This window comes from Mustela putorius, unplaced genomic scaffold (genome assembly GCF_011764305.1).
Source record: "Mustela putorius furo isolate JIRA1106 unplaced genomic scaffold, ASM1176430v1.1 tig00003972_pilon_pilon_pilon, whole genome shotgun sequence".
In the NCBI taxonomy this organism is placed as follows: domain Eukaryota; kingdom Metazoa; phylum Chordata; class Mammalia; order Carnivora; family Mustelidae; genus Mustela; species Mustela putorius.
The window spans coordinates 22426243-22442503 of NW_025422115.1; the positions used below are offsets into that span (position 1 = coordinate 22426243).

The 16261-nt window shown below is 57.9% G+C and overlaps 1 long non-coding RNA gene across 2 annotated transcripts; it reads left to right on the forward strand.

Annotated features, from left to right (window-relative positions):
* The first annotated feature begins 5574 nt into the window (after positions 1 to 5574).
* On the forward strand, positions 5575 to 14908 carry LOC106006591. Of its 2 annotated transcripts, XR_001180746.2 has the most exons (4): positions 5575 to 5980; positions 6473 to 6605; positions 9206 to 9342; positions 9884 to 14908. It is a non-coding gene; the product is annotated as an uncharacterized LOC106006591 (long non-coding RNA). The 2 variants fall into 2 exon arrangements; XR_001180745.2 differs by having other exon boundaries at positions 9206 to 14908.
* The last annotated feature ends 1353 nt before the right edge of the window (positions 14909 to 16261 follow it).

Here is a 16261-nt window from a genome sequence, read left to right on the forward strand (position 1 = left end):
TGTGTGTGTAGTGTGTGAGTGCGTGGGGGGTGGGGGTGGATCGTGTGCATGTGTGTGTGTAGTGTGTGAGTGCGTGGGGGGGTGGATCTGTTTGTTCTGAGTGTGCACAGGTGGGTGTGAGCGTGTGTGTGTGTGTGTGTGTGTGTGTGTGTGGCCGCGTTCGGGGCTATCTGCTGGCTCACCCATTATCAAGGTGCATTTTGAATGCCGGTCTCATCAGTGTGGGGCCCAGCTGAGTCACACCGCTTGCCGGGTGAGTCACTCACCGTCTGAGCGCAGACGTGGGGGCCGAGCGGGCACCGAATCCCCGCTGGCCTCCCTCCTCCGCCCCAGCCCCCGCCGGCCGCCCACACCCACGCCTGTGCTCCCTGCTGTGTTGGAAGTGGCACTTCTTGAGGGAGAGAGTGACAGGCTCCAAGACAACGCGATGTGCTCCCTGGCAGGGGGGATGGGGACATGCAGGCCAGCCAGGCCCCCTTGGAAGCCCTGTGGAGGTGTCGTGTCGTGCCCGGAGGGGACAGTGGGGGAACCGAGCACACGGGAGCCCAGGGCCGGTGTGTTGGGGGGTGGGGGGGCGGGGGGCAGAGGGCAAACAGACAGACACATAAGAAAGGACAGGCAGAGGGTGAGAGGCGTGGCCCCATGTTCCTTCCTAGCTGTCGGGACCACGGGAAACACTGTCCACCTGCGTTTATGAACGCGACCCCCTCTGGCCAGGGCCAGACCCTGCCCCTGTAGGAGTCGGACGTGTCAAGCCTGGCCTGTCTCCCCGGTGGGGAGGAGGAGGCAGGGGGCAGAGGGAGAGGGGTTGGAGGCCCGCACCCGGCTCTCTGCCCGCCCCCCTCCCGGAGGTGCGCACCGGACTCGGAGCTGGCAGAGGTGAGCCGTCTGTCACCCGCGTCCCAACACCTAGACCGGCAGGGAGAAAGACAATCAGCCGTTTTCCCAGTGAGCTTGACTTCGGGGGACTGGGGGAGCTATTTGTAGCACTTTTAAAACCTTTTATAGATCAGTTTGTTACCACTGATGACAGAGAAAGAAATCATGCTATTAGCAGCAAAAGCTTTAAAAGGTTTGGGTGTTGGATAGTTCTGGTCAGGACGCTATGCTGGGAATAAATGTCCGTGCCTGTCCTCGAGGGGGTGTGGGCTAGAGCCACAGCGTGGCCGTGGGCCTTCCCGCCCCCTGCCCTTCCCTGGGCCGGGCGCTGCACCTGGCTGAGGGCCTCCGCGATTTCCCCCTCTGTGGCCGGGCCCCGGCCTGCTGAGTGCCCCGCTCGGGGATGGCCCAAGTTTGGGATTAGATCCAGGTTCCTTGGGTGAACCTGCAAGATGGCGGAGTTCAAAGCCCTGAAGGCTGGTCGTCTCTCCGGATGGTCTCAAACCTTTCCCGCCCCCCATCTTGTTCTGGCTCCTCCCCCTTCTGGTGTCTCTGCTCCGTCTGCCCCCACGCCCCTTTCTTCTCTCTGACTTCTGCTCCCTCTCCCACCTCTGCTCTTTTCCTTCCTCTCTCTGCATCGGATCCAGGAACTCTATGGATATGACAAGAGTGGACTCTGCGGGCCCCTGCCTCGATTGCCCCCAGATTGGGAATTACATTCCTTCAGAAGACCTGTTGCATCTGCTGAAACTGGTTTTCTAGAAGGGTCTGTGGGATACACACGGATGTTGGCACGGTGGTGCCCACCCAAGGTCACGGGACCGATGTGGTGCCCGGTTCCACTTACTGCACGTGGGTTGGGGACCAGCTACCTTCCAGGGGTTCACTCTCCTGGGGGGGAAGCCAGACTCCGTCCCAGGTGGCCTAGGTGTGAGGCAGCGGGTGGCATGGCCAGTGCAAAGGAAGCCCGGAGCCAGGTGGGGAACCCAGGCGGAGCTGGGGGGAAGCGGCATTGCAGTGTTCAGTCCTTCAGACGAGCGCTACGGGCGGAAACATCCTCCACCGCGGCTCCCACGCCGAGGAAGACGCGTGCAGGCGGGCAGTGCCACCGCGCATGGCGGCGGAGCCCGTGTCCCTCTGGGTTCCAGAGCCACGCCCTCTGCCACGTTTTCCACCTGCCGGGTGAGCGGCCGCAGAACCAGGCCACGGGCGTGGACTCTCCCTGGCAGGCTGGGAGGGCGGACGGCGGCCCCCGAAAGTGCCTGCAGTGCACTGTAGAGCCTCCGTCCCGCCGCCGCTGCCCGGCGCGGTGAAGGTCCCCAGGGCCGCAGAGCGGCAGCTGTTGCTCCCTGGTTCCAGGAACTTCTCTGTCCCCAGCCTTGTCGCTGCGGAGCATCCGGTCCGGGGTCCCTGGGAGGCTCCCCCGCGCGCACTTCCTTCCAGCTTACCATCCCGACAGCATCGTGTGCGTGTGCCGGGGGGCTCCCAGAACCTTGTTTTCCTCCAGCGGCTCACTCGGCTGATGACCTATTTGGCGACTTGCTCTCCGTTCAGACCTGTCCCTCCGGAAGCCTGTCTTCAAGAGACTGCCAGGGCCTTTGGTGCCGAGGCCACCTTCCTTGGGGGACCATCAGCGTATGGAACTTATTTTTAATTTAAGAGAACAACAGGCTCCCTCCTTCCTCGCCCTCCCCCTGCCTCCGGCCACCGCTCCTGGCTTTCCCGTAAACACGGGGCTGTTGCTACCTCTGGGGCTTTGTTGCCGTGTCCAGCCTGGAAAGTCTTCCCCCCCAACCCCTGCAGGCTTGGCCAAACTTTCCCCTGCCTTGGGGGCTGCGGCGAGGCCTTGGCCGGACTAGGAAGGCCCCACAGACGCACTGACCCTTCCCATCGCCCCCTTCTTCATGCTTCTGGCTTCTGGGCAAACACACCACGTCCCTCTCTCCCAAGCATGTCCCCTTTTCCCACCGTTGCCAGCGTTCTGAGAAAACAAGTGGTAGCCGGAGCCTGCGGAGGGTTTGGAGGAAAAGCCCGAAGGGACTTGCTTTCTCGTGGACAGGACGTCCCTGGCGAGGCCTCGTGCTGCCAGCACCACCCCCCTCTGGACCGGCTCTCCACTGGGATGCGTTGTTTGAGGTCCTCCCCCCTGCAATCCTGTGTTCCAGGCAAGGAAGTGAGGCCCGGAGGCCGAGAGGCCAGGCCCAAGCGGCAGCATGGGGTCTCGACCCCGGCCCTGGCCCTGCAGCCTCCACGGGGCCACATTTCCATCACAGCCACCTCGTGAGACCGGCTGGGGGAGGGGCGCGCCGACGGCTTCACGCCATGGCGGGGATGCGCCTGTGCAGACACGAGCTTTTTCCCGGGGGAGCCAAGTCAGCTGGGTTCGAGGGGCGAGACAAAAAGAGAGGGGGGAGGGAGAGAGAGAGAGGCGGGCGTTGAGGCTCATTCAGTGCCGGGCACATTTGTCTCAGGGTCTCTCCCTGCAGCAGAAGCCCCCTCCCCAGCTGTGACGTGGCCAGCCAGCCCCGGCGGATGGCAGTCTGTGATTCACGGTCAGCCATCTGCTTTGTCACTGCCCAGAGCGGGGGCCCAGCAGGCCTGGGGTGGGGTGGGGGGGGGGTGGGTCGGGGGGGCAGCTGCACCATCAGCCCTGGGAGGGCGGCAGGCCTTTCTGGATTGTTCCTGCTGCCTGTCTCACCCAAGTCTGCACATATAGCAGCACCTCCCCATCCTGGGTGGGAGTTTCTCAACAGGCAGATAACCTTGCTCCCAGAGAAACAGGCTGAATGCCATTTATAGATAGCGACACGATTTAATGATATAGAGCCTTGGGCATCCACGAACCAATTTACGGTACTAGCCGTGATGAAATGGCTGTTTTCTTAATAGATACCCAAACTGAACACAATCCAGAGCTCTGAGAGCTTCAGAGAAACTTCTCGGCTCTTGCCTCTTGAAATTTCAAGCAAAATGCAAACGCTCGTCAGTCTTATCACAACCATGAAAATGATGTGTTTTTGTTATATTAGGTGGGATCCGTTTGCCGGGGAGAGAGGCCCCAGCTGCTTTGGGGGCTCAAAGCCGATGTCTTCACTCTTGTTTCCCACAATGCAAGCACCGAATTCCGATGCCTTCTCCAGAGGGGAGATTTCAGATGGGTGGCTCGTCCTGGAGAAGCTCGGACAGCTGGAAGTGGAATCCAGCTCTCACGGGCTCCCTCTTTCCTTGAACTTGCTGCTTTTCTGAAGCCCCCAGTGTGGCTAGGCTGTAGCAGGCGGGCGACTGATTGTCCGACCCACTCCTTAAAAATAAGACTCTCCCCCCAAGTTCCCACCAGCATGAGTCCCCCAGACAAGGGCCCCCTGAGACCACAGCCCCACCAGCCCTCTCTGAAAGGGCACAATCACCCCCATGGTATCTGCTCTGCCCAGCTTAAAAAAACAAATGTCTCCCTCCCCCGAGTTCCTAAAACATCGATCATCCCTACCATTCTCCGGGTGATTAATCATGTGATGCCTTGACTGTCTGTTCTGCTGTTGTACTGACCAGCCGCTTAGCTTTATCAGCGGTGAGGTTTTCAATATCTTGTCTTCCTAAGTAGACATGAGCTTCCAGAGGGCCTGGCGGGTGTGCCCCCCATCTCTCTCCCCTGTCCCTAGTCCTAAAGGTGCCAGGTCTTGCTGCCATCTGGCTTAGGGTGTATCTCCCTGTGAAGAAGAAAGTGGTCTGCACAGAGATATGAGCCTTATGATCCCTCTATTAGCCGTTTGGCCCTCTCGGTTACGTATCAAGCACCTTCCTGGGACCGGGCTCTGCCAGGTGCATCAGAAGCCACCTGACCCAGAGGCCAGTGGGGGGCGCGGAGAGGACTTGCTTGGAGTGTTCTGGAATCCAGGGGCTCTTTCCTGCTGAGGGTTGTGTTTATACCCTGGCAAGAACTTGTCTTTCCCCTAAGGCCTGCGCCGTGTCAAGGACCCTTCAAACCTGAGCAAAGTTGGTTGTTTCAGACTCAAGAGCTGTGCGCAACTTTCGGAGAAGAGAGGGCCTGTAGGCAGAGATGTGTGTCAACTCCCCCTCCCCACTAAGAGGTCAGAAACCGCCAACAGGGAGGAGGTGCCAGAGTGGAGGTTCGCTGGTCTAGGGTAGCTCAGAGAGGTACCTGGGCACTCGCGGGGGGAGGGGGGGGACTACCTGCTCACGGCCAGGTTGGGGGAAGACCTTCATTCCCTGTGCCTGTGGCAATTTCCCCTAGCCAAGGTGAGAGGGAGATCCAGATAGATCCCGAGGGTTATAGCTATAGAATATAAATCTTTATATAGCGTATATTATATGTGAAATGTATAAACATATTTTAAAAGATATGCCATCCTTGTCATTTTCCATAAAGCAGTTATTACTGGGCCGTCTGATACCGGTGCACCCTTACCCAGTTTTTAAACGCTTCCTCTGGTTCTCGGGTAGAGAATGCTTAGGGGTGCAGGGCGGATGCCGGGAGCTCAGTGTATGGGGGCAAAGTAGAAGAGATGGAGAGAAGCAGGCGTATTGCAAAGCCTTCGTCCGACCTCCTCCCCTCCCCAGCCCCAGGGTTCCCTGCGCCCTTCCCCATTCCCTCCACACGCCTTACCCCCGGCACCTGTATGGGACTTCCCATTTGCCTGCTGGTGTCCCCTGCCGGTGAGGGGCTCCATGAGGGCCGAGACCCTGGCGGACTGTCTCTGAGGCTGGAAGACAGGCTGGCAAGCAGGTCATTATGCGGCTTTCCTGGTTCAGTTCTTTGCAGTAATCCTATCTGTGGGCTTTGTCCCAGGAATGCAGGCCCAGACTGAGAAGAGGCTTATCTCCCAGGCTGTATATTATTCCATTCAAATCCTCACATTCTAAACTGTGCTTCATTCCTGCCTGGGGTTTATGACTCTCCTGGGGTCCATTCTGCAGCCCACTTCCCAGCAAATCCGGATTCGGGGACAGCTGAGACCAGCCCCAGGCTCCAGCAGGAGAGAGACCTACATCTCCCCAGAGGGCCCCTGGTCCTGCGGACAATGGATCCTCTGTCAGCCGGTGGCGAACATTACCAGGACCTAAAGACTCTTTCCTAGCCCTGGTGAGCCTTTAAAACAAAACAAAACAAAACAAGTTACACACACACAATGAAAGCAAAGTTCAAATTGGTGATGATGATGATGAAATCCAAGGTGACCTTGCCTCCATCTGGCCCCCGAAGGTGGCCATGCAGGCCCGTTCTGAAGCCAACCCCCCTTCCCCCACCGAGAGACAGCGCCCCTCTGGGAGGTGTGACACCCACGGGGATGACGGGCGCAGGGAGCCCCAGCTGCTAATGTTGCCTTCTCTTCGGGGGCGTCTGGGTCTGTGGGCAGCCCTGGATACTCGGGATCTCTGCCCACAGCTGGCCGCTGACCCTTGGGGTGGACTGAGCGGTGCCTCCCCTGCCTCCCGATTCCACGTCCACCCAGAACCTCGGTGACCTTATTTGGGAATGGCGTCCTAGTGCATATACTTAGTTAAGGGTCTTGGGATGATATTATCCTGGTTTCGGGTGGGTCCTAAATGCAGTGACTGTTGTCCCCATGCAAAGAGGAGAAGACACGGAACCGCAGAGGAATGAGGCCCTTGTGAAGATGGGACCACAAGCCAAGGAGGAGCAGGAGCCACCAGAGTCCAGAAGGGACCCACGGAGGCAACTGGTTCCGTCTGCACCTCGATTTCAGGTGCCTGACCTCCAGCCCTGGGAGAGAACAAATCCCCGTTGTCTGAAGCACCCGTTTCTGGCAGTCTCTTACAACGACTGCCCCACAGAACCCAGAAGAGTTTGAATTTGGGCCTCACTGGGAGAAAGTTACAGAAATCAGGGGCCCTGGAGTCTGTCCCTGGGCCCCACTAGGAGGGTGGACGGGGCTGTGGAGCAGCTGTTCCAGGCTCCGGGGGGCTGGGACAAATAGGTGGTCTAAGAGAATACCCAAGGGCAGGCGAGGGTCCCAGAAGCTTGTCGCCATGCGGGCTGGGCTCCTAGCCTTTCTGCTCTTGCTTCCTACTGGGGACTGGAGGCCAGAGAATAGTGGTGGCCGGCAGCCGACCTTCCTGAGTGGCCCTCCTGACCAAAGGAGAGCCCTTAGTTCTGAGCCCCTGGGTGAGACAGTCACCTTGCTTCGGGCCAGCTCTCACCTGCCTCCCCCTCCGAGACCCTCTGCTAGAGGGACCAGATGAAGCGTGCCAGGCCCTAAGAGGGTCGGGCAGTCTGGGTTTGAGTCCTGGCTCTCTCTTAGCTGCTGTGTGTCCTAGAACGAATGACTTCACCTCTCTGAGCTCCGTTTCCCCCTCTATGCAACGATGGCTGAGCTTGCTGAGTCTCTTTCCCCGCCTGTAAACTGGAGAGGATAGTGGTGCTGTCGTGACATGCCAGACAGCCGTGGGACAGCAGGTGCTGGCGCTTGACCTCGCACTCAGGGGGCCAGATCTCCCCGCGGCAGCCGGCTGCCATCCGTTGTTTGGCCATCCCCGTGCTTGCTTCCAAAGCTCACCTGGGATGGGCTGAGCCCCGCCCTCCATCCAGGTGGGAGGGCACACGCCGAGGACTGGAGACTCACGGAAGGGGACACGGCTGGCTGCGTGGGAGCTCTGGCAGCTTCAGAAGAGGGACTAGGGCTCTGGGGACTGTCATGGAATTAGCCGCTCTGTGGAGAGGCTTTGCAAAGGCCCGGTTGTCCCCAGAGCCTTCTGCAGAACCTTCTGGGCGTTATTTCTTCTTCAGTCTTCGGACACGTATTTATTGCAGACCTACGATGTGCCTGCCCCTCCGTGTGCGGGCCGCAGTGGTGGGCAGTGGTGGGGCCAGCTCCCAGCTAGTGGAAGCTGCAGGGGGCTGAGAGAGAGAGGCTGTGAGCACACCTGCTGGTAGAGGACAGCCTGGGGACTTCTCTGGAAGGAGCCATTCGAACTGGGATCTGGAGGACGGGAAAGAGCCAGCCATGGGATGAGCTAGGGCAAGTGCATTTCAGGCAGAAGGAGCCACAAACACCATGGTGGCAGGATAGCAGTGGGTCCCAGTGAGGAGCAGGGATGCAGGCCTGCCATTTCATCAAAGACAAATGCCCTAGGAGAGCTGAGACAGCTAATGCACTGGCATGTCACCTCCTCCGGAAGTCTTCCAGGGTGACCTTGGTGGAGGTGAGAGGCCATGCCACAGAAAGCCTAGGCCTCTTGCCACGGCCTCATCTAGGCTTCATCCCCTGTGGTTTTGCCTCTTATGGTTCTTGGTATCATGAGGGGTGGGTTTTTAATCCTCCCAAGATACGCAGACTAGAGCAGCATGATGTCAAACAGAATCCTGGAGCTACACGCCCGGTGAGTGATTAGCGATGTCTGCCCCGAGCGTGGGAGGGGAGAGTGGGCACAGGCGTGCCATGATTTTGCCATCATTCATAACGGAGGACCTCATTCCCCTCCCCAAAGCCCCATACATTTTCTAGGTCTTAACCCAGTGGCATATACATGATAGATGTTAAAAATATTTGTTATTTGATCGATAGTTATTCCACAGTCATTTTATAGCCTAGTGACTACAGGCTGGGTGAAGGGGAGGGGCGAGAGAGTGAGGCGGGAGAAGGATCTGGCCGGCAGAGAGGAGATGGGCAAGGCTCCGGAGGCAAAGGTCGACCATCTGGCCAACGTGGACACAAGGAGTCATTCTTCCAATGCCGGCCGGATGCCTACGGACACCCGCGCCTGTCCTAGACCCCTGCCCGGGAAGGCACCTTTGCCCTCTCTAATTTCATGAACTTCATGCAAGAAAACCCACTCACCTCCCCCGGAGGCGCTGGCCTGCAGGGCTCCCCACCCTCCCAGTGGAGGGAAAAAGGGGCCTCGGGTTCTGTTTGATAAACACTCTTATAAAAGCAGCCGTCAGCGGGCGGGAGAAAGGCCCTATTTAATGGGGCCTTGTCAGAGAGTCCAGAGCTCAAATTCTCTTCTTGAGAAAGGAAAAATACCATATAGACCCGCACCGGCAGATGCAGAAATGTGGGCGTGATTTATTAGCCTACCTGTCAACCTGTGTTTTTGCTCAGTAACTGTGAAATCTTTCCTCCTCTCTGAGCAAGACATCAACAGTATGGCCACTGTATACGGTTTTCCACTTTGTCCGGAGCCAAGAACCAGGGGAAAAAATGAAAAATGCGAGTGCATGAAAAGTAAAGGTCAGGCCATACCCACCAGTCTGGGGATCCGGGTAGGGCATCTCTGGTCAAAGACCCGCCAGGCCCCAGGCAGGGCCGGGCGCTTCCAACACACGAGCTTCTCTCTGTCCCCACAGCTCGGGCACGCACCCGCACTCGCGATGCTCCTCTAGGACACAGAGGCTTTGGTGGCCATCTCTGCATTCAGAGGAGGGGACCCCCGTTCCAGACATCAAGGGAGAGTCGTCCCAGTGGATGGCGCACTCCGGTGAAGGTGGGCGGCTGCCGCATGCCAGCCTTGGGCCTCGGTCTCCCCTGGGTCCCTCACGGAGTCAGCATGTGTGCTCCAGCCCCAGAGTCACCGAGAGCCTGTGTGAGGAGCTCAAGTCTAGACAGTCGCCAGCCACGGGGCCTCCATCCAGAGCCCTGGCTGTGAAGAGCAGTGGGTCTGGACCCGGGTTGTGGGTCGGGGGGAGGTGGGCAGTGTTTGCCCCCCAGGGGACATCTGGTCCTGGGGGGGTTGGCACTGGCATCTTATGGGTGCAGAACAGGGCTGCTGCTAAACACCCACAAGTGGGCTACCCGGCCCCACGGCGCCAAGTTGGGGAACTGGTGGGGAGGGTCCTCTGCCCCCTCTCTTTGGCGGGATGCCTGCAGCTGCCGTGACCCCTCTCCTCTGTCTCCCAGGACTGTGTGTGGGTCAAGGAGGCCACACCCAGTCGAGACAGGAGCAAACAGCGGTGTCACGTTGGCAGGAAGACTCACCAGAGGGGGTCACCCCCACCCCCCAGTTTTCTTTCCGACTCTGGTTTCAGATGGGCGGCCCGGGACACCTTTCCAAAGAGCGATGAGACAGAGTGCCAAAAACGTTTCTCCGCCGGAGGAAAGGGAGTCAAGCCTGCTGGAGAGCCAAGGTGGTTGAGAAGCCCAGAAAGAAGGCTTCGGAAAGAAGGAAATGTTCAGGGCGGCGACTCTTCCCAGCGCGGAGCTGAACGCGCCGGCCAGCCCTGTACGGAGGGTCACATAGTGGATCCACAAGACTTTCGGGAGAAGGGCCCTGGAAACTTTCTGTTCCAGGTGGTAGCAAGGGCAGGCGACACAGGGATGGAGGACCGAGACCTCCCCGGCCCCGCTCAGAACCTTCTCCGCAGTGTAGCTTGGAAGGCCTGAAAGAGAGCCACCAGATGCCGATGGGGCCAGGGGACCTCCGCCCTTAGGGGACTGAGACTCCCACCTCTCGGGACCCACATGGAAAGACCCCAGGAGTCCCCAGCGGCCTGATTAGATTCAGCCAAATCCAGGGCCCCCCACACAGCCTCTTAGGCTCTGCATCCTCTGGTTCCTGGTGAGTCCCTTCTTGTCCCATGCACCCCCCCGCCCCCCCACCCCGTTCTGTGAAAGCGTCAGCCAAGCTCCTACCCTCCTGCTGGTCCCTCTCCCTGTGGTGCTCTTCCAAGATAGTCTCTCTGCTCCCATGTTACCTCCTCCTGGAGGCCTTCCCTGATCACCCTTTCTGGGAGCCTCCTGTTTGCCCTGAGGCCGGGTCTCTGTGCCAGGACGGCCATGGCATCCCAGGCAGCCAGCTCTGTGCTGGCATGTGGTGACCGCTCTGTCAGCACCTGTTGACGACCCAGTCCCCTGCCACTGCTGGGGACTCTGCGAGGTTAGTCCTCGACGGCTTCCTTAGGAGGTGCTCTCAGCTGAGGTGGCTTAACTCAAATCATCATGGGTGCCGTGACCCCATCTCCCCACCACCCCCCGGCCCAGTTAACACTATGACTGAGGGACTGGGCATGGGCTCTGGAGCCTGTTGGACCTGAGTCCCATCCTGGCTCTGCCCCTCGGTGACCTCAGGCCAGCACACGCACCTGCTTCTTTGTGTGTAAAAAGAGGGGGGCAGGAGCCCTGGTTTCCCAGTTGTGGGCGGCAACTCATTCCGGATGCTGAGCTTAGCTGTAGCTACAGCAGTGCCCCCAACACACACACACACACACGCATGCACGCGCGCACACACATGCATGCATATACACACACGTATGCACATGCACACATACACGCGTGTGCGCACGCACGCACACATGCATGCATATACACACGCGTGTGCACACACGCATATATACGCCGTGTGCACACACTTGCACGCATATGCACCCGTGCCCGTACACGGGCACACACATGTGTGCACACCTGCACGTGCAAACACGCACACATACACAGCAAGGGATACGGTTAAGCAGTTTTTCAACCACCAGCAGGAGCCGAGAGCCTGGGACGTTCCTCCTCCCGCAGGCCCCATGGGGCCCAGCAGATGGTTCCTGCTTCCACGTCCCGCTCATTTTAAAAGATCAAGGAGCTGTGAAAAAGCCTCTCCCTCCACATGGGAAACTCAGGCATGGGATTCGCATGAAAAGCAACCCCAAGCGGCCTTGTTTCGTCTTCAGATGCGCGCGGCTTCCTTTCCTGCAAACCGAAGAATGACGGGCCCAGTTGCTGTTCCATCTGCCCAGCAATGCTGTCAGGGGCCCCGAGAGCCCCGCGCCGGGCAGGCCCGCCTCTGGGGAGGCCACGCGGCCCCAACATACCCCCCTCCCCCACCGGGATACGGTGCAGGACTCCAGCCGCCCATCCCCCAACTCAAGAAAAATACCTATGAGTGATTCTCCATTCTGGGCTGGCAGCCGCTCAGCTTTCAAGGAGCAAGGAAATTATCACGCCCGGGGGCTCTCTCCTATCGCTCCGCGTCCATCTGCTGCCGTGAAGCTTGCTCCAGGACCAGGGCCACTGGCCAAGGCAGTTCCATTTGAGGATAGAGCCCCTCATTTCACACCACGCTGCACCCTAAGCCCCCAGACCTGCCACTGGCTCGCCAGCTCCTGCGGCCTCCCGCCGAAACGCAGGCCCAAGCACCCTGGGCAGGGAGGCCATCCGGCTGCTGGAGCCCTGTCCACACCGCCCAGGGCTTCCCGACGGTCTCTCGGGCCGGGCCCGCCCGCTGCGCGTGGGGCCTGGGCCGTCCCTGCCTCGGGTCTGCTGGGGCCTGCTTTCTTCCCACCTGTGAGCCCCGCCTTTGCTCTCGGGAGTTCCTTCCCTCGTCTGCCATTCATTTATTCCTTCATTCACTCCACAAACGTTGACAAGCCCCCACTCTGCTTGAGCGTGGTATAGAACTGGGTTGGGTATACATAGTCCCACGGCTCTCCGGCTCTGAGAGGGAGATAAGGAAATGCTTGTGTTCAGTCCTTGGGGGCTGCTGCCCCTTACCTGCCCAGCGTCTGCTTTTCCTTCCTCTGGAAGCAGACTGATTTTCCTCGGGAAAGCATCCCCCGCCCGCCTCCGTCTGTGTGGTCCGGAGAGCTGGGCCACCTCTGGCTGTCTCAGGAGTAGGAGATCGAGGCTGGGCCAGAGGGAGCCTCACTCCCCGGGTGAGAGCAACTCATTGAACTGTGTGATCTAGGTCAGGCCAATGAGACTCAGCTCTGGACCTTTGCTGGGAAGGCCAGTGAGTCCGGAAACACTAGTCAGCATCTGAGAAGCTATTCCTTCTTCCATCAATCCAGGAAGGCTTCCCGAAGGTGGAGGTTTGGGTCTTTAAATGACAGGAGACCAATAGCACAGCCAGCACTCCCAGGAAGCGGTCCACCACATCCTGAGCCATCCACCCAATACTGGGTGAAGATAGTCAAGGTACCAGATGGTTCCAAGAAAAACTTGGTGTGGTCTAAGTGTGTGTTGCTTGGCAAGAGGGTCTGAGTCCTTTTACCAGTGTGGAAATGGTTCCCTGCTTCTGCTCGCTCTGACCTGTACACCTGCCCCCTAGGCCTTGCTTCCAAACCAGATCATGGTCGGAGTGAGAAATGACACCTGTCGTCCCAGAGAACCACACACAGGGTTCTTCACAGAGGACTCTGGGAAGGCACTCATTCTTCTTGGAGGGAGTCAAACTGGGTTCAAGGCCAACGCTGGCACTGGGCAGCTATGTGGCCTCGGACAAATAGCCTTGCTTCTCTGGCCTGCATGGTCTCTGGGCATCCAGCCAATACAATCGTTATTTCTAAATCAATTAGAAACGCTACAGCCGGGAGGCTCGGAACAGGAGCCAGAGGACGTGGGGCTGACCAGTGACCCCTTGGGACGATGACAGCCATCTGTCCTGTTGTGAGGTGCTCTCCCTCTGCTGGACTTTCCCGCCGCCCTGAAAGGGCCCCTCTGCTGCTCCCAAGCCAACTTCCCAACACCATGCCTTCCCTTTTGTTTTTCCCCCAGTTCCAGGCAGAACAGGGTAGGAAATTCTGTCGAATGAAGACAGAAGTGTCTGATGTTGCTAATGACATCTTAGGGAAATGAAGCGTGAAACCACACGAGTAATTCAGCATCCACATGATGCTTTTATCAGGGGCCCTGAAAAGAACTCCTTAGTGAGAAGTCTGATTTCCTTGGACAGACAGCATTCTGGTGAGCCCCGCAGGGAGTCGGGCCCCCCTCACACCGATGCAGGATGGAGAGGACTGTGGGTCAACCTCAGGCAAAGACCGAGACACGAAGTTCTCCCCCAGCCCAGACATACACACATACACCTGGAGAGGAAAAGCTACATGGGGGCTTTCACGCAGCCAACTTCAAAAGATGCCTTGACTCCAAGATGCTCTTAGAATAAAACCCAAACTCCTGACTTTGGCTTCCAAGGCCCCCAAGATCTTTGGCTCTGCTCTCGCCCTGCATGTTCCCCCTCCTTTGCTACGTTACTTGTTCCGAGAAGCTCCCCCTCCCCCGAAATATCCCCTGTCTAGAGCAACCCCCATCCTGCCTCTTAGTTTTTGCCTGGCACTTCTCAATCTCTGGACTTGCATTACTTCTCTTCGGCTATTTTCTGCTTCCTCCTCCTAGAAAGTGAACGGTGGGAAGGAAAAGCCTCACATTGGTGTGTTGATCGTTGAACCTCACGCTGGGGAAAGCGCCTTCTGAATCTTGCAGAAATCTTGTAGCCTGTCCTCGCTGTCAACACATGAAGAAGGAATTTCTGGGAAGTACAACTCAACATGGTCACACGGGTGGTCTGAACATTGCGTTGCCCCCCCACCCCCAGATTCACTTGTTGAAATCAAAGCACCCCAAGGTGATGATGTGAGAGGTGGGAACTTTGGGGGAAGACCAGGTCATGAGGGTGCAGTCCTCACCAATGTGATCAGTGCCCCTCCTTAGGAAAGAGATGGCACCGGGCTTCTGAGCTCCAACCCCGAGAACCTGAGTGGGCCTGTGCCTTGCTCTTGGAATTCCAGCCTCCAGGATGTTGAGAAAGAGACTTTTGTCATTTATAAGCCCCCCAGTCTGTGTATTCTGCTACAGCATCACAGCCAGAATGAGACTGCAAGTCCACACCTCTGAAAACCATCACGCGAGGTCCGCGACCGCAGCAGGACAGTGTAAGTGAGTGGTTTCTGACCCAAGTGTCAGCTCAGCCCAGCACCTCATTCTCTCCGTGGGCCAGGCTTTGCTGACCGGCCCTCTGCCTGTTGCAAGAGAACCTTCCTCCAAACCTTCCCCAGGGCTCATCTGGGCTGTCCCCTCTGCCCAGAATGCTATCCTCACCCGCCCACCTGGGTGGTCTCCAGCACGTTGGAAGAGTCAAGCTTCAGGCACTGTCTCCTGATGGAGTCGTTTCACGCCAAGTCCAAGGGACAGCCTTCCCCTCTGTCCCCTTCCCGCTTCCTCTGTCTGGGAACAACCAACATTCCATGTTTCTTGTGTCTCTTTCCAGAGATAATCTCTCTATATATACTTTTATATATATTATATATATTTCTCACGTGACAGAGGGCAAACAATATATTATTTTTTGGGTCTTGCAATTTTTTTTTCTTAACACTCTATCTTGCAGACCTTTCCCAATCTGCACATACTGGACTGCTTTATTCTTTCTAAATGCTCGGTGGGATTCCTGCGGAGGGTCATGATGTATCTAACTGGCCACTTTTTGTTGCATATTTAGATTGTCCACTTCTTTGCTCCAGTAAGCAACATTGTAGCGAACATCTTTGTTCCGCCCAGATTATGCCTCTGTCTTTTCCACGGCCCACCAGTTCCTAGGGCCCTAGGAGACTCCCTCCATGAAGCCTGCTTAACTCTTTGCTGAGCTCAGCGGGCTGCACCTCTTTGCCTGCCCCTGGTGCGTTTTTCTGCGGTAGCACCTGCTAGAAGATCTTCCTGTGTCTGACTCGCCTTTTGTGTCTTGCTCATCCTTGAATCCCCAGCACCTTTCACAGTGGCCGGCATAAACGTATGGTGCGCCATAAAGATAGGCGTGACATAAACGCTTATGAGCTGAATAAGCATCAGAAGGAAAACCCTGACTCCCGGGCGGCCCCCAGATCTGGGTGTAATCGGGGTTTGCATGCTCCTCTCTCACCGCCCGTGTTCCCCCAGCTCAGCAACTCCCTCCTCGTCCCCCGCCTGCCTGTCCCCGAGCGCTGCGCCTGCACAGCCACCCCTCACCCCTGCCACGCCCTTCTGTTCCTGAAGCTTTCCCCATCCTTCCTTCGAGGCGCGGGCCTGCCTCTACCTCCCTCCATGAAGGAGGCTTCCGCAGAGATGATCAGTCTCTCCCTTCGCTGAGCCACGGCTGCCTTTATAGTCAGTCTGGCATATTTTTTCAAACTCCATTGCTCGCTAATTGTCTCCCGTCTGTTGGCTTTGTGTCCCCAGCCAGGCTTGAGTTCTTTGAGAGCAGTGTCTCCCCCAGCTCTGGCATGTCCCGGAATGCTGGCCTCATTGTGGCCCTTCGGTTCTTCGGTATTGGTAAAGCAATTGGTCCCTCCATTGATTGACTCAGGTCTTAATACCGATTGCTGGGAAGGGTCCTTGAGGCAACAAGGAAGCACGGGACGTCGCGATCACGGTAACCGCCTTAGCAGGAAATACCACCGATGCAGGGGAGTCCGTGGGTGCCTGGCTTCTCTCTAGACCTAGCCTACCCTTCCCCGCCCTACTTGCATTGGGCCTTCTGCACGAGTGACCCCCGGTTACGTCAAGGTGTACCACACTCTAGTCCCCATGGGCCCAGAAACCTCTCTCCCTTGGGAGGTGCCCGGAACACGCGTCCTGCTTTCCCTGGCTCCTCCTGAGAAATGGAGCACCCAGAGAGAATCGAATGAGCTTCACCCAGACCCCACGTCCAGTCATATTTCCAGAGATAATTT